The 18,607-nt window shown below is 38.3% G+C and overlaps 1 protein-coding gene and 1 long non-coding RNA gene across 7 annotated transcripts in view; one reads left to right on the top strand and one right to left on the bottom strand.

The window, feature by feature from the left end:
• The first annotated feature begins 987 nt into the window (after positions 1-987).
• The window catches only part of PPARG (peroxisome proliferator activated receptor gamma), a 131,899-nt gene continuing 114,279 nt past the window's right edge, over positions 988-18,607 (top strand). For 2 of the 6 annotated variants that reach the window (XM_025449525.3, XM_035702657.2), the window contains exon 1: positions 1,683-1,821. The gene's annotated coding sequence lies outside the window, so the exon portion shown is untranslated. Of the gene's footprint in view, positions 1,080-1,504; positions 1,822-18,607 lie in introns of those variants that run through there. The other 4 variants (XM_025449535.3, XM_025449564.3, XM_025449545.3 and 1 more) reach the window with 4 other exon arrangements.
• On the bottom strand, positions 4,396-6,982 carry LOC112661489 (uncharacterized). The gene is made up of 3 exons (XR_003137742.3): positions 6,257-6,982; positions 5,889-5,978; positions 4,396-4,642 (listed from the first exon to the last, which is right to left on the bottom strand). It is a non-coding gene; the product is annotated as an uncharacterized LOC112661489 (long non-coding RNA).

Below are 18,607 nucleotides of genomic sequence, written 5' to 3'. Positions count from 1 at the left end.
CTAAAGGGGGGGTGGGTAAGTAAGCGTCCCCAACAAGTTAAAATGCGAAAGGACTAGAGAGGCTTTCTGGACAAGCAATCGGTCAGCTTCTTGAAGTCAGGAACAGGTATTCATCTTTGCCTCCTCAAGGAGGACCAGACCTAGAACAGGATGCTCAGTAAATGAGATGGGAAGAAGGGAAAGGAGGTAGGGCCTCAAGGCCACAAGACCAGAGGCTTTCTGCCTGGGTGGGCATCCGGGCACCCTCCGGGCGGAGGTCGACCCCAGCATTTACCCGGCAGCAGGCCCCCAGCCGCTTCCCGATCGCAGGAACTCCGGGTTCCCACGGCCCGCGCCCCCGCGCCCCCGCGCCCCGGCCCCATGCGTCCTGGTCCCTCAGTGGAGGAACCGCCGCTAAAGAATTCAAGAAATTCTGTTAATGAGTTTAAGAAATGCTTTTAATGATTAAAACCCAAGCTCTGTCACCTTAAGGGAACAATGAGCACCGGTGTGAAGTACAAAAGCAAAAGGGGCGGGAGGGCTGGAAGCGCGCAGCACCCTCCGCTAAAAACCAGGTGATCCTAGGTAGGATTTAATTTCTTTTTAAAGAATGTCATTAAAAAAAAAAAAAAAACACCTGGAAAAAAAAAATCTCGCGGGGCGAAGAGTAAGACACAGCGGCCTGGAGGCGGAGGGCGGGCTGGGGACCCCGCAGCCCGGGCTCGTGCCAGACGGGAGCGTGGGGCACCTGTGGGAGCGCCCTTAGGTGCCCGCTCTGGGGACTGGGACCGTTTCTGGGCCGCCTCCCAGCGGCGGCCACGAGGACCGAGCGAGCCGGCCGAGCGGGGGCTCGGGCAGGCAGCCCCGCGGCCGCGGCCCCACTGTGCGCCGGGCCCCCGCGCCCCCGCGCCCCGCGCCCCGCGCCGCCTCCCCGCCCCCGCGGCCGCCCCCGCGCCGCGCTCCCCGCCCCCGGCCCGGCCCGGCCCGGCGGGGCCTCGGGCAGGCGGGGCCGAGCGCACTGGGAGCCGCAGCGCGCGCGGGAGTCGCCGCCTGGGGCGCTCGGGTCGGCTGCCGGGACTCCGGGGCCGCCGCCGCCGCAGGTCAGTGTCGCGGTGCCGCGCGGCGGAGGGTCGGGGCGCGCCGAGGGGCCGGGCTGCCGTCCAGGTCGGCGGGGACGGGCGCGGGCAGCCCCGGGGGGGACCGGCCCCTCGGAGGGAGCGCCCGCGTCGGGTCCGGACACCCGGGGACACCCGGGGACACCCGGGGACCTCCGGGTCCGCGGCGGCGCTGCGCAGGCGTCCGGGAGGCGCTCGAGGGCACCTCGGGGACCGAACCGCGGGCTCCGGCGCGCGTCCGTCCCGCCGCTGCGGAGCCCGGGCCGCGGTCCGTGGGGGGCGCCCTCGAGGTCACCAGCCCCGGTGCCCCCGAGCGCCGAGCCGGCCGGGAGCCGCCTGCCCGGCTGGGATGTGGGCGTGGGCCGGGCGCCCCGGGCTGCAGGCGACGGAGGGGCGTCGGGAGGCGTGGACTCCCCGGCTGGGGGCTCGCCCTCGGGCCGCGCCTCGCCACCCCTCCGAGCCCCCCCCACCCCGCGGCGGGGAGAGGCAGGTAGCCTAACCGAAGGCACCGGCCCCTCAGTGCAGGGGGTGGGAAGTGGGTGTGTGGCTCTGGTACCGTCCGCCTGGGTGTTTGGGGAGGAGCCTAAGGTAAGGAGGCAGAAACTGGGAGTAACCTATTCGCTGCTTTTATATAAGGTCAGTTGTTAGGTAAAGAAGGGGCCTTTACCTCTGCTGGTGATCGGAAGGTTGCATTTCTAAATTCTTCTTGTTAGCTTCCGTTGCTTAGGTGAGTCGCCTCACTCCGATTGCATTTTGTTGAAATGTGTTGATGTGTCCCAGATTTGCAAGATGATGATGGTGACGATTCTATTATATCGTTATTATTTGGCTGTGGTCTTGGTTTACCGTAAGAATCTAATTCACTCGGGTCTAAGGATAATTCACTATTGGGGGCGGGGATAATGTCAATTTTAGGAGCAATAAAGTCAAAAAATAGTCTTGTAAGGAAGAAGCTAAAGTTTTTCTCTTTTTCTTTCAAAGCTGAGGGGATGAAATGTAAAGTTAATTTTGTTTGAATTATCGTCTGAGAACAAAACCAGGCAAGATGCTGAACTGAGTACTAGGAACTCTGTTCCCGGACAAGCTCCTTATTTTGAAGGAACCATTATTTTAATGTCAACTGTTTTCATCATTCATGAAACAGATTGTAACCAGCATTGTTGAGAGAACAGTGAAGAGCTCACTCTTTCAAAGGACGCAGGCACATCTTCCCCAAATCTCAGGTGTTCTCTGGCGGTCTCCCGTCTATAGCTAAGGGATTAATCACTGCCTGAAAGCAGAACCGAACTGATGGTATTAGATGATTTAGGAAACCCTTCTGGTATAGAGACTGAGATAGACATTCCCTGGGGCTTCTTTCTTAAAGAAATGCTTCACACTCCTATGACTGTTGTATGGAAGACACACGTTACCACCTAGCGTTCTGAGTAATGTTTCAAGAGAACCTGTTCGCGTTTTAACATAATTTTTGTGTTGTCTATTTTCAGTCGGATTCACGGATTCGTTCCGTAGTTAATAGTACTCTGTAACATACAAAAATTCAAGACTAAGGGTCTTGTTAGCCAAAAAATGAAATTTGTGTCAAAACCTATCTTTGCCTTCCTGTGTACTTCACATAATTTTTCTCCTTTATTTGAATTATATGGTAGGTGATACTTGCTGATCACTTTAGAACATCTTAGAATCAACTAGTGACCACCTCAATCTTTTATAAGTCACTGGAAGGGGAAAAAAGTGGTTATTTCACTTTTAAATAAAAATTCTTTTTCCCATTTGAAAGTTCACTTTTAGTCTTTATGATAACTACTGTAACAGCATGGTGTTGATGAGGTATAAAGATGTGGAGAATTCTGGCTAAGATTTTTGGACATTGTTTTTTCATTTTTTTAAACTTAAAGGCATGTAATTTAAAAAAGTAAAACTCAGATATCCGCCGGCATCATCTTCTTTATTACACTTAAGATACTTTGAAAATATTTTTGTGATTGGTATTTTTATAATTAAGTATACTATTTTTTTAAAGGAACACACTGCCTTAATGTTCATTTCATATATTTCAGAATTACAGTTAAACAAGTCATAATTTTTTTTTAAAAAATCACTATTAATTTCAAAATCTCTATAACATTTAAAATTTACACAGGAGACAAAGTCTGACTTTAGGAATATGACTTAGAAGTGCATTACTGATCACGGTTAATTGCTTCTAGTTAGTAAGTTATAGGACAGTAAACAAATACTTATTTTCTATCTCCTGTAATTCTCTGAAAATAAGATGTTTGCCACTAAACTTAACTATGAAGATAATTATGCATGTCAAAGCTCTGTGAAAGCCACTGCTGTGAATACCAGTATTAACACATTTCATTTAGTTTTCAGATTGTGAAATGGTTGTTAATGACAACAGACTTTCATGAAGCACAGAAAAAGTGTTACAATAATACTTTACAAATGTTTTCTAAATCCTGGCCCATACTTTTACTTCTTTCATAGGATGTATGTGTATATCTATTTGCTTATGGATAACACAGAAAATGTCATCATTCTAATTTGTGAGTGTCTTGGCGAATTCATTTTCACTTGAACTTGGAAATATATGTCCTAAGGTGTAGCAAAATGTACTGGAAAACGGTTTTGATCTCATTAGGTTTCCACTAAATAAATACCAGTTGTAGAGCTTTTTTAAAAAAATCACTAATCTAGAAAACTTGATTTAAGTCACCAGTCTATAAATGTAAACATATGCTCCCTACATAAAAAAAATAGTTACACTGAATTTCTAAGTTGCTTTTCTTATTTTTCCTAGCAGATCCCAACGTTAGGGTAGTTGAGGCCTAAAAGCAACAAAAAGGGCAGCGGTTTAAAGTGCTTACGAAGATCCTTTAAAACTGATATAATTTGACTCCACCAAAGTATGGTAATATCTGTGAATAACCATCTTGTAAGCATAGACAGCCCCCACATATCATACTTCAGTTAGGTTCATACCATTCTAGATGAAAGATTTTTAAATTGAAGATTATTTGAAATCTTCCTAAAGTTTCTTATTTACTATTTTTATTTTATTACAATACAGAGGTAGATTTTGAGAAGTTGAATAGCAGATGTTTTAGAGCTTATTTAATGAAAATGTCATGTTTTAATTTTTATTTACCTAAAATACTGAAGTTGGTTGTTAGAAGGAAATCAATTCAAATACAATAGACCATATTTTGGAGATCGCTTTCGTAGATGTTAACGGCAAAAATTATCACCAGTAGTAGTATATACTTATTTGTTTATTTTTTAGAAGTTAATATATTAAGAGACTTTTTCTTCAATAGTCAATACATACCAACATTTTAATACTGAATATTTAATTCAGAATATGAGTATTTACACTTTTCACAGTTTTCACTTATTACAGTGGGGTGAGTCACTTGTGCTTTCTCTCACCCCATTACAAGCAGGCCGGACCTGCTTAGCTTCTGAGATCAGATGAGCTCCAACACAGTCAGGGTGGTAATGGCCATCAACCACTTATCCTTTCTAACTGGCCATTTCCTCATCTGTGAAATGGGAAAAGTATTGCAGTTATTGTTCTGTGCTTTTTTTTTATATGATTTTAAGACTTTATCAGCAAACCTGTGTATCTTAAATGATATGACCTTGCCCTGAATTTTAACTGAGCAGATATTTTAAAGAGAACCTTCATGGCTGTCCATGTCACAGCTAACTCTTCTACAAATGCGGATGGTACCCTAGCGCTATTTTTGAGATCATTGCTAAGAATGAACTGAAGAGGGGTGTCTGGGTGGCTCAGTTGGTTGAGATCTGACTCTTGATCTCAGCTCAGGTCTTTATCTTAGGGTTGTGAGTTCAAGCCCCGCACTGGGCTCCATGCTGGGCGTGGAGCCTGCTTAAGAAACAAAACAAAACAAAACAAAACAAAACACAACACAACAACAAAGAATGAGCTAAAGATAATGCTTGCTGTGTGGTGATCAACTTATAAAGTGTTTCTGGAAATATTTCATCAGTATTCAATGTAAAATTGTATTTCCTATTCCCTGATGACTTTAGATGAAAAATCAGATGACTAATTTTTTGTTTTATTGATAATATCTTTGTGAGTCCTGTGTAGACACAGTGTGGATCCTCTTGTGTCAACATTGCGTGTCTAATGCCACCTAGGTGCAGATTGTACTTTTATTTGATAAAGTTCTATTCCTTACATATTTTTATGGTGCAGCCTGTGAGTGCTTAACGTATGTTACCCAGGAGCCGGTTTGTTTTATAATGAGGCCTGTGAACCTTCAGATCAAAAGACAAGTTTAGTATCTCAGACTAAAAGACTAGTGACTTGTACTTGTTGTAAAAATTGAGTCTTTTTCTAACAAGCTATAACCCCAAATCGGATTTTAGAGACTCAAAAGTGAGTATGCCTCTTAATAGCCCACCAATTAGGAGGGAATAATTGGAAAAGCATGTAATTAACCATGCATCATCCAAATAATACATTTTAAATTCTTTTTATGAATTGTTAAGTAATGCTTTTTACTGTGATGTGTCTCCTCTGCAAGAAAGTAAGGGACTTGGTTTCAGGTCTGAACCCCATTCTGTTCCAGGAATATGGAGCTCCAGAGCCCATGTAGGGATATAGCTAAAGGGGTGGGGAGACAGAGGGCAAAGAAAGGTTTAGGCCAGTGTCTGTAGGTGAGTGTTCCCTTGACCCTTTGGGGTAGGGAACTGGGAGCAATATTTACTTCCACTCTCTTCATAGTAGCTTGGGCTTTCTCAGAATCATTGTTATACCTTCAGCTATTCCAAGCAGCCAGGCCGTCCTCAACTTGAAAATCTTTTTTGCGACAGGGTGTAGAGAGTCTCCTTTCCCTACCATGATTTCTCAGAGATAAAGGAAAGAAATGAAGTCATCAGTTCATGCAACAAGAATCAACTAAAATTGAGATTTAAAACTTTATCAGGATTTAAAACAGATCATATAATGGTTTAGTTCAATTTTTATTAAGTATATGTTTAGGAAACATTTTTATTCCACTTTATTGCTTTTAGAAAATAAATTCATTGCTAGTTTAACAGATTCACTGTTGTTTTGGTTTTTTTCTAAACCACTTTAATTTGTAGACTCTTCTAGGAGAGTTAACAATGTGGATAAGACTTACTGAGACAAATTTTCTGACCTTCTGGAAAGAGTTCATATTAGCATAAACCCGGGGTGTGAATTCCTTCACAGTTTACCACAGATAAGGAGGAGGGAGATATGAAGGAGGTAGAAAAATAGGGAAATACCCTGAGTAGGAGTATATGAGATGTGTGTTTGGTCAACTCCCACAATCAGCAGATTGCAGTTACTGTACATAGACCTCAAATATAAGGTTGGTTTCTAAGAATTAACCCTGGTCCTCAGTGACATCACAGAATTTTAAAATAGCTTTAAATTCTAAAGTTGCCACCTAGCACTGTTACTCTGTCTGGCTCTCTAAGTTGCCTCAAGACAGAATCTGGGAAAGTGAATGGAAAGAGGGTATTTTGATCCTGTATGTTTAAGGACTGCATTTTCCTTTACAGGGAAGGCAGTGGGAAAACATACCTGTCAGGTTGCCTGAGTACAATGATAAAGTGCTGGAAAGAAGCCCTTCACTTTGACCCCACCCGACTGGCTGTCATTCCACCTCTAAAACTATTTGTCATTTGAAAGTTTGAAGTCCACTTTCAAAATGCCAGTATTCCTAGCAGAGTTTCTTTAAACCACTGTTAGCAAAAATTTGAGATGTTAGTTCCCAGTTCCTGCTACCTGAAAACAAGGCCTTTAGGGGAGAGAAACACATGTGGGAGTTTGAAAGAGGTGATCTGGAGAAGGAAAAATAAAATTAAAGTGATTCATGTTCTAGTTTCCCCATAAACCAGTCTCTCTGAAACCAAATAGGAAAATAACTATTGGAACTAGCAGTGGTAAGAAAGGATATCTTCTCCCATAAATGCCTTTATTTTTCTCTTAAAAATCAATACAAATCTTCCTTGAACCATTTTTTCCCCTCAAAGAAAACACCTGTGATGTTGTCCCCCAACATCAACTTTCTGAAGATACGTTACCGAAATTAAGGTCATGAGTAGTAGTTGGTAATCAAAGATCTGAATAATACCTCTCATTATCTTTTTATTTTCTCTGTGATGCTAGTCAAATTATCTAGAGTCTCCATGAGTTAGTTCTTCCAGACTTTTAAAGTAGATTGAAACGAGGGGGACCTTTCAGTCATCAGGAAGAAATATACTGAAATATAAATAATGCTTAATGCTTTCCCAGAACCACCGATAATGAAACTTAACACGTGCTTTATTTTTTCTTTAATTTTTTTGCTTAAGAATTGTTATGGCAAGCCAACACATCTTTGTTGGAAGTAGAATCTTGGTAACTATGTCAACAGCAAGTTCATCAATTCTTTGAATCATCTGGTAGGTAGTGTTTAACAGTTAGGTTTGGGCCACCCTCATGCATTATGACTGAGCACGTTGCTTACCTCCTTCACTTTTTCCACAGTGTTGCAGAAGTCGGAATCTAAAACAGAGAATCTCAGAGTCCTACTCTATTAAACGTTGTTCTTTTCTGTCAGTTGATAATGACCGGTGTAAAGTTTTTGATCGCATGTGGAAAAGTGCTTAAATTTTTTCTCTTGTTTTGTGTAGTGGATAGAGTTTATGAAAAAGAACAAACATACGAATGGTGTATATATAAATGAAGAAGATACTTTAACAAATTATTTACATATGTCAAAATACAAGAAGAGTGAAGAAAATACCCAGGCATTTGCCAATGTGGAATTACTACATGTTTTCCTAAAGTATTTAGAACTAATTAGAAACATCCTGACTTTATTTAAAGACTTTATTTAAAGACTTTATTTAAAGTATAATATATTTTTAAACTTGCTTTACAATGAGGTCAAAATTTGTTGGTGTTTAGGACTAGAGCAGTACAATGTCTGCAAAAATATAGGTAGTTTCTTGAAGCAGGTACTAATTGGGTTTTACTCATCTTCCTATCTCTAGCATATAGCACAGTACTTAGTGGGCACTCAATAAATGTTTTAAAAAGAACGATGAAATCATCTAACATGGTGGTTCTCAAGTGTGGTCCTTGGACCAGCACCATCAGCATCATTTGGGAACTTGGTAGAAATGCAAATTCTCAGGCCACACCCAGACCCACTAAATCAGAAACTCTAGGGATGTGTTTTAACAAGCTCTCTGGGGTGGGGGGAGATTCTGATGGATATTGTTTTGGAACCCCCTCATTCCTGCATCTCATGTGATGGCCTAGACCCTTTGATTAGTGCGCTTAGTTTGGATTATTTTTAATAGGCCTTACCCTTGACTATAGTTAAATTCTTGGCTGTATTCTCCCCATTGATAGACTCTCTTGGGGTTATCTTATAAAATTAACCACACTGGCTTGGCATTGTATTACTTAAAGAAGTTCAGTGTTGTCAGTAAGCTTGTGTCAAGAGAAGTTAGCCAGCTCGCTTTGTAATCTGAGCATCACTGGTTCTTCTTACCTTAGACTAGTTGCTAGCAATCCTGAGTCTCAAAGACTACAACTTTGGGACTGGATTTTATAACATCACTGAGGATGATTCACCCCTAGAGGATTTACATTAAACAGACTTACAAGATATGGATCTAAGCCTTGATTCCAGTTAGTAATAGTAGAAAATGTATCCTTCCTAGTGAATATTGATGGTAGTTGTTTGGTTTTTTAAATTCTAAAATTCTTTGGTTCTGGAATTGAAGAAACTGGTACTCATATATTTCTGATGTCACCTGTGATTGAGTTCAGGGTGCTTAGAAAGCAATTGGGCAGTATATCACACATTAGAATGCTATACCCCTATTTCTGGAACATTTCCCAAAGACACAGAGGATATGGGGAAAGCAATATACCCAAAAACTTTTATAAAAGCATTGTTACAGGAATGAATATTTGGAAGTAACTTAAATATTCAATAACAGGCAAATAATTAAGTAAATTATGGTATGATCACTATGTGGAATGTTATATAATCATTAGTGACAATTTAGAAATGGTAATAAATCAAAAATACTAACTAAAAAGTAGCAAAAAACTATGTGCACTATTGATTGCAACTTTATATAAGTGTGTATATATGAAAAAGTCTAGAAGGGAAGGAATCTATAAAACTTATGACAGTGATATTAAATAGTGAGGTTATGTAGGGCTTTTAAAATATTTTTGTATTTTTCTCTTTTCCAAAGTTCAGCCAGTATTACAAAATTATTTCTGTAACCAAAAGCATATATTTATAGCTTTTCTGCTTTTTAGTATATTTATAGCTCTGATTAGTAAAAATCAAGGCAAGAAGTCAATTAAACATTGAGAATCTTCTACCTATTTAATTTCTTGAAAGCATTGATGATAATGTAAGGTACCACATGAATTCTTTTTGGTTATACCCAATTTTATTTCATACCTAATTTTATTTCACATATTAGACTTATCTGTACTCTTTGCTTGACTAGCCTTGATTTGGGAGGAGAAAAATAACCCATCTCTGGTATAGCCTCTTAATTTTCTCAGCCATACATAAGATTTGATTTTGTTTATTTCTTTGGGCCTATACTCCCCATTTGATCTTTAGCATATGCTGACAAACAGAGCTTTTTAAAAAATAGTTTCTGGAGTTATTTTATTTTAAAGCCAACCTTGTTAGATTTTTTTCTAAAAAAAAATATATATATATATATACACATTATGTTTCTTTATAAATATAAATGATCCCATGATAGGATAGAATTTAATAGCAAGTGAATTGAGGTTTCCAAAAATCTAGTCAAACTTCTGAGTGAACACTGTAAAAGGTATATTTTTAAATATATAACATATATTTAATATAATATGTAAATATACATACACAGAGCAATACATCTTTACACACATGTATGTGCACACCACACACAGAGAAATAGCTTTTGAATTAATTAATTTTTCCTTTTTTCTGTTGCATTGTTCTAGAAATCCCAAAGGGAAAATTACGTGGTTTTGCCTTTAACCCAGATTACAGGTTATATTTTTCTTGTCACTTTCTTTGGAACTTCTTTTGAGAAGTTTATATTAGCTTCATGTCTTTAGAATAACCTTTATCTGAATGAAAACAAAGTTTTAAAAGCTTTTAGAATTTTTTTTTATCAGGAATACTAAATATTTCTTTTTTCTGCCTCCCCCATTTCTGATTATTTAGTCCTTAGTACAGCCCAGGGCAAACCTCAGCCAACACAATTCAGCTTATAGCTCTTAGAATTTGTAGGTAACACAGCTTCGTATGATGACACCTCTCAAATCAACTGAGAAGAAGCCCCTTTTTAATGAAGATTTATTTATTCAACAAGTATCTATTGAGATCCTGCCTTGTGCCAACAGCTGTTTTAGAGAAGAAGGATAAAGCAATGAACAGACAAATTCCATCTCTCCTGGAGTTTACAATTATTATTAACTAGATTTAAAATGAACAGTAGCGGGAGGGGTGGTATCTAGGAGGAGGCCACAATCTTAGGCAGCATTGCTAGACCAGCATGGAGTCAGGTGGCTATCTTTGAGTTGGTTGTGAATAGGGGAAAACTTGCATCCTTGAATATTTTTCTGGATCCCTTAATACTATATTATTTTAGGTTATATTCATGAATTGTATACTATGTATAACATAATATTACATTACTTCTCTCTGAGTAACAGAGTTATTAACAAAGAGGTAGAACGAATCCTTTGTTAACAAGGTATTACTGTTATTAAAAATCCAAATGACAAGGTGATTATTCACTTTGCAGAAGGATGATGTATAATGTCGCCACAGTGAATATACTGGAGGGGTGAACTATGCAAGTGAATGTGTAACCTTATTTACAAAAAAATTATATTTAATAGAAATGTAAAGCAAAGTTCACTGGGACTATCTTGTTAAAATTAAAAAACAAACCAACAACCAAAACCACTTCTTCCCCCTGAGAAACAAAGTTAGCTACTTTTCTTTAAAAGCCTATAAAGAGCGTTTACATATTTAGAATATAATATTTGAGTAAAAGGAGATCCAGATACTATTTCAAATGTGCATCCTTTGGTCAGAGTATTTATTATAACAATTTCCAATTTCTGTATTCACATAAAAATTTTCTACCATTTTAGTTCTGATGTTACATTGACAGAAAATGTTTTATTGACCACTTAAAAATAAGTTCTGAATAATCTGACACTTTGGGGGAAATCATAATGAGGAAGACCCATTTTGAAGGAATTTATGTGAAGTAAAATACAATTAATCCATTCATATATAGACTGACTTGGCAAACTCAGATTTTTCAGATTTCACTACAGTTTTTTCAATTCTACAGACTCTAAGACCTCTTGCTTTTCAACACTAGATATCCCTACATAGGAAGTAAAATTTGCCCACCTGGAAACATGGCCAGACAGTCAGACTAATACTTTTCAGTCTTGAGAGCACACCATGCTGGGTAGATAAACCAGCATCTAACACTAGGGAGCAAATGACCATAGCTCGTAAAAGCTGAGAAAATAACTAAGCAGTGGAATACAGCATATTAATTTGTCTTTAGGCCACACACATGATTCATTCTGTGTATTCCACTGTGTCTGCTGGGACAATCTTTGATCCTAGCAAAGCACAATACAGACACACAATTAATTTGTCTTTATTATGCACATTAGATCTTTAAACATCAGGTTGATTTCCTCTGTCATACAACACGTATGTAAAATATTTATACTGGCCACCAGTTTTCAAATTTGGAAAATGCAAACTGATTTTAATCTGAGCTGAAGTAAAACCATTAGAAGGCAGATCTACTCTGAAATGTAATTTAACGTGTTCCATATTCTACATTACACATTGTATTTGTGGATTCTTTGCTGTCATGTCTTATAATTTTTCTGCACCAATTCTGTGTACTAAGCATAATTGTTAATTCATAAGGGATAGAAATGATGTTGTAGTTTTTATTCCTCATACGTACATATGTACTGCCTACCTTCCCTAATTCATGGCCTATAGCATAGGGAACTGGGTGTACTGTCAGTACTTTATAAATACTTTAAACTTGATTTAATTTCCCTAGTTCACAGCCTGTAGTGCATGAGAGCTGGATGCATTAGAAGTACTTTATAAATACTTTAAACTTGATTTGATTTCCCTAATTCACAGCCTGTAGCGCAGGGAGGCTGAGTGCATTCTAAGTACCTTATAAATGTTTTTAAATTTGATTTGATTTTGAGGACAATTTTGTGCTTTTTCAGGGTCACATATATGGTATTCTTAGTGCTACTATACTCTACATATTTAAGGAATTCCATAAGTTAGTCTTTAAAATCTTAATTTTTATTTTATTTAACATTTTTAATGATATATAATGATTTGAAATTAATGCCACAAGAGATTTCCATTTTACTATTCTAAAACAGGCAAAATGGGATATGAAAAGAGGAAAAAATGTTAATTACAGACTTTAGCATTCTATGTTGGATCTTTTAGTTGTTCTGGTCAGAAAAACAGGTTTTAAATGGCCTAAGGGCCAGAGAAGTGTTTTACATTTTTGTTTGGAGGCTTCCAATGGCAACTGTAACAAATTCTATTTAGCACTACAACTGGAGAAAAGCTCATAGTAATGTACAATAGAGAATGTCATTTAGACTTATTACTCATGCATAAAATAAAACAAGTTCCTTTTCAAACATTTTGTTAAGTATTAGATAAAACTGTCAAGTTTTGGCCTTTTAATTAACTTATAATATATAACATAATTTAATCACTTTATTTCATATATGAATCATAAGTATTATCATAATTATTAAACAGTTAATATCCTTTCACAAGGCTGATACAGGTTTATGAACAACTTCAAACCAAAATACCAAAGAAACTGATTCACATATAGAAGAAAAGCAAATAGAGAATCTTCTTTTATGTGGCCTCGTGACATCTCTGCACAACCCCTCTTCTCCGGAGGCCTTAATCTGTTGATGTAGAATGAAGGTAGAGGAGTCTCTTAGCAAAAGATCAATGCAGGGAATTTGCACCCTCTCCACCCTTGGGCAGCCTGCCATTATCCTTCTGCAGCCACACCTGTCCACCTCCTACTCGGGCAAAGAAGGGCCCTCATAAACACAATACAAGAGAGAAGCAAAATGGCAGGGGAGGGTAGAGCCTGATAAAAACAGGATGAAGAACTGAGAGATGAAGAACTCCAATAGGCTTGGAGCTTTCTCTCACCGACAATCCAGACTTCAGTTTTCTTAATTTGTTTTTCTTTCGTGTATGGCTGGACCCAGAGAATTGCACACGTGTTCAGGTATGTTCTAGGCACAAAGGGAGACACCAGAGCTGCTAGAAGAAATTGTTTATAACCTACATGAATCAAAATGGGGTAGAATTGAAACATTTAACCGACAGTTCAGAGCAGTATATGATTAAGAGCTAAAATAAGTAAGACAGAAAACAAGTGTTACACAAATATCGGGAATGGTGGATCAGTGTGGAGTAGAGGGTGTACCCAGAAAAAGCCATGTAGAGAAGGGACAGGCTAAACTAGACTTGAGAAGTTTGGAGGTTGACAGGATAACCTTATGGGGGAAAAAAACTAAAAAATATACAGAAAAAGAGACAAAAGAAACAAAGAGGGGAACTAAAGCATGATTCCTTTAATATGAAATATCCAGAATAGGCAAATCCATAGAGAAAGAAAGCAGATTAGTGGTTGCCAGGGCCTGGGGGGAAGGGGAAAAGGGGAGTGACTGCTTAATGGGTACAGGATTTCCTTTTGAGGTGATTAAAATGTTTTGGAACTAGATAGAGGTGCTGGTTGCACAGCTTGAAGAATGTGCTTAATAACCACTGAGTTGTACACTTTAAAATAGTTAATTTTATGTTCTGTGAATTTTGCTCCATAAAACAGCGACAAAAAAAGTTCAGGGTTTGAGGCGGCCTAAAAGGAGGGGAAAGGAATTTCCAGTGGAAGAAAACAAAGCCTGGAATAGTGCGTAAGCATGGATTGAGGGAAACTCTGCAGAGATCAACGCATTTGAAGTGGCTGTAGCACGTGTATGTGAGTAGGAGAAATATGGTCGGAGATACAGATTTTAGGTCAGATGAGAAAGGGTCTGGAATGCAGGCAAAGGAGTGTGGGTTTTATCTTATAAGGAGTGGTGAGATTCCAGGTCTTGAGAAAAGGAGTGAGATGATTTAATCAGGAGATTAATTTGGCAGTAGTGTGCAGGGAAAACAGGAGGCTATCGCAACATCTGGACATAAAATGAGGAGGGCCTGTAGGAACAAAGAGGTAGGGAAAATGAAGACCGATCTGCTCATAAAACCCTTAGTTTCTGACCTGGTACAAGGTAAATGCAAATGGGAGGATAAGCATTTAAAATTTTTATTTTGTCATAACATTCAAGCACATAATTTTGCATTTTACAAAAGTATCCACAACGGATTGAAAAGAAGAGTTCCTTTACCTCCGAGTTAGAGCACCACTGCTCTGCAGGACAAATGCACTGAACTTCGTGACTGAGTCCTGTGGGGCAGTCATCAGCCATGTACTCATTTTTATGGCATGTTTACTATGTGTCACACATTGTGCTAGTCACTGGGACTGGAGCAGTAAGCAAGATAGACTGGTCACTTCCCTGATGGAGCTTCCTGTGTCATAGACAGCCCATTGCCAGAAGATAGCTAGAAATTAAAGGGAGGCATGCTTCAGCTCAGCGTAAGGAAAGGATTCCAGTGAATTGGAATTGTCCACTAGCAGGAAGGCTGCCTTGTGCCGAAGTGAATACGTTGCTAGTGGAGACATTTATGCAGAATCTGAATGGCTGTCAGTCAAGAAGTCTTATTTGATAGGACAAATGAACTAGATGACTTACAGGGTGATGCCCTAGCAATTCCCTAGTCTGTAATATTAACTTCATAGACTTATTTCTTTTGTCATTGATTGTATTGGAAAACCAGCATATACTAAGTGAACGTTTTCATCGGGACTTGAAATTACATTTTTCTCTAAATTTGAATGCACATCTGATACATTTTAAGCATATCTGTACAGTTAGTTCCATAGTACTTTTAAAAGAAAGTATGGTTCTAATGTCTTCTCAGCCATCATCCCACCTTTAATATTTGTGGTAAGTTCCTTTTTCAAGTGATGTTTTTCACAAGTAATGAAACATCTGCAGAAGCAACTTATCTAAATCACAGTCATGCTGATCTTAAAATCATTTGTTCTCCCTCCTGTGATGTATTGCTTTGGTTGAACAAGACCAGCCATGACTACCTATTTGGGGAATGTCTTCAGGGTTCCATTTTGATGTTGGGGAAAGGTCAAATAACTTTTATTACTCAACGTTTTCGATTTAGTTATTACAAGCTTCAAACTGTTGTTGTCAACATTTAGTAGCTGGAATTATCACAAATTAATTGTACTTTGGAGGATCTTGAGGATTTAGACTCCTATACAGGAGTGATAGCCTCACTAGATTTTTGGGAAAATTCTAGAATGCTTTTTTTTTTTTTAAGTAAGTGACATTATTTTCATAAGGATCTTTTTTAGTAGTAAGGGTATCAGATGAAGCAAAAGGTTAGCTGCTGAAGAAAAAAATCATTTTTCTTCATGTCTGGTAGAATATTTTGTTAAAAAAGCCCATTTTCATTAAAATATGTATAAAAAATTTGAATTGTGCCTAGAATAACACCTGGTATGTAGTAGGTACTCAATAAATATTTATTGAGTATTGTTCATTGAACGCGGAGTGATGGTAGACAAAGGACTTCAAATGGAAAAATTATATGAACATAGGCATCAAAGAAGGGAATGTGAGTTTAGAGAAAAGCAAAGATAGTCTGAAGGTAACATTTGTATGTAATTACCAGTGTAAAAACTTTGATGGTTTCTTAAGTTCTGTACAGTATATAAATTACCAATGATGATCATTTCTGTTGCTTATATCCAAAGCGAATAGCTGAGCTTAAATGTAAAAAGTTATTACCTGTGACTGATCTGGATTTTTGAGGTCTTCTGGGTGTCCCCTCAGTTTTTGCTCTAGCTCCTGTAATTCCCTCTTTCCCACCCCTCCTCTTTTATTCCTCCTCATTTTTGAAACGAGATGTCTCTTTTTTTCTCCTCCTTTTTTTTTTTTTTTTTTTTCCGGTCTCTGTTACTCTCTCTCTCTCTGATGGCTCTCTTTCTTTTTATCTCTGTTTCCCAATTTCTAACATCTCTTTGGTTAGGTCTCTAATATGGAAATGTATTTTTATCTGCTAGTCAAATGATGAAGTAGGGATGTCTCTATTCTGAATTTCACATAAAATGCTTATGTTGCTCTTTCTGAGATGAAATAAAATTGATTATCACTTATACATGGACTTTGGTTTTATAAAGGATTTTTTAATCACTAATCTTCACTTGGGAGGGAGGGGGTCAGTAGACCTTGACTTATAAATCTAGTAAAGCATAGTAACTTGTTGAAGAAACTACTAATTGTCTCTAACAACTTTAGTTTTATTTATCTTTTCCAAATGACAGATATATAAGATATATCACATGATCCTTCAGGATCTAGGTTTTTTTTTATTATTATTATTACATCTTCGTATATGCCATTACACAAGAGCTGGAACATTTGTCTGTTTTGTTCATTCTTTATCCTTAGTGCCCAGAACACTGCTAACAAGTATCAGATGCTCAAAAAATAATTGTCAGTTTTTATTTCAAATCTACAGTCTCATTTTACTTCCTAATCCTAAATAGCTATCATGACTTTTTGGAGTAATGTTGTCACTAGGATAGCTTATTTTATAATTGATTTATAAATATAACCATATGATTTCCTGTTTAGAGAATGCTTTCTTTCCATTCAGTCTACCCTTTACTCCAAACTCTTTCACCAAAATTCCATTTAACTATCCTTCTGACTATTCTTTAATTATCTCAAGCACCAAAAAAGTAATCTAGCTATCAATAGTAATATTTAATGTTTGTTGAGTACTTATTCTGTATCAGGCTCTATTTTAAGCATCACATACATTATCTCATTTTATTCTCCCGACAACCATAGAAAGTACACACTATTATCTCTCTTTTGCAGATGATGAAATAAGCACAGAAACATAAAAATAATCTGCCAGGTGATAATATGAGGTTTTGAACCCAAGTAGTTTGAACATAGCCACCCTGTCTTGCACTCTTTAACAAAAGCCTAATTTTGTAGTAACTTGCCAGAGAAGGAAATGTCTACACTCTACCACCACCACCACTACCACCGTTCCACACTTAGCAATTAGATCTACACAAGTATAGCCATATTCAGGTGTAACTATGGATTAAATCTAAACTTTCAGGTTCAGTTCACTGCATCAGTTTGTCTCCTAAGTGCTAAGAAACTTGAAGTACTTGTTACTTGTGGCAAGGTAAGCCATATCACCAAATCTTTAACTTACATTCATTAATTCCACCATCACTTAAAACCACCACTGTTAAGAGATTCTTCATTTCCATTTTTCTTTCTCTCTTAGATTCTTCTTAATCAAAATAAAGACTTTTTTTTTGTCATGCTAGGATAAGTAAATATAATAGCAAATTTTGTATGAATATTATAAAAATCTAGGGAAGGAATATAATTGGCCCTTCTGGAATCTGGCCTCTAATGGAATCAGTCAGCTATTTAGGGGAAGGATAGAGATTTGGTTTGATGGGATAAAAAATTAGTCATTTGGGCATGTTCATTTATTTTCATTTTCCCCTGATCCCCCAAAGGGAATCTTCTTTTGACAATACAACACTCTCTTTACCCTTAGAAAGTTGATCTTGCAAGGTCATTTCCTAGTTTTTGTGAGGAAGTGCTGGAGAATGAGGAGAAAGGGACTTGATGTGAAAGCTGGAGGACATGATAAAGTGCTAAGAAAGGGAGGAAGAGGGAGAGATTATAAATTTACTGGGATGGGAATGAAGAAAATGTTTAGTGGGAGAGGTTTTGGTGAAGGAGATATTTTGGAGAGGGTGGTGTGTGAAAAAAATTGAAGAGAAGTAGGGAAAAGGGATAGGAGAAAGGTTGCTTGTGATTATGAACTGAGTCTTCTAGAATGTATTTTGAAAGACCTGAGTAAAGAATGGAATTCTTTTTAATCTTGCAGGGAACGAGGAGTGGCCCACTTATGTGTTGAGTTGTGTTTCTTTGGTTCTTTAGAGGGAGAAGATGGGTAGTTAGTTTGGGTGGTGTTGAGGTTGAGGTTCCCAAAGACTCTTAGGTAGGGATGTCCCTCCAAAATTTAGAAACACAGACTTAGAACCCTTGAGAGAATAGTTGTGGTTACAGATAAAGGTTTGGGAGCTATAAACAAGCAGATGTGTTTATGGGTAAGAGTGACCCAAGAAAGAACTTTCAGGACACATACGATAGAAAACCTCAGAAAGAAGAGGCACTGAATAGTCGTCATGTGACAGGA

Source organism: Canis lupus, chromosome 20 (genome assembly GCF_003254725.2).
Source record: "Canis lupus dingo isolate Sandy chromosome 20, ASM325472v2, whole genome shotgun sequence".
In the NCBI taxonomy this organism is placed as follows: Eukaryota; Metazoa; Chordata; class Mammalia; order Carnivora; family Canidae; genus Canis; species Canis lupus.
This window is presented reverse-complemented; position numbering and strand designations above follow the sequence as displayed.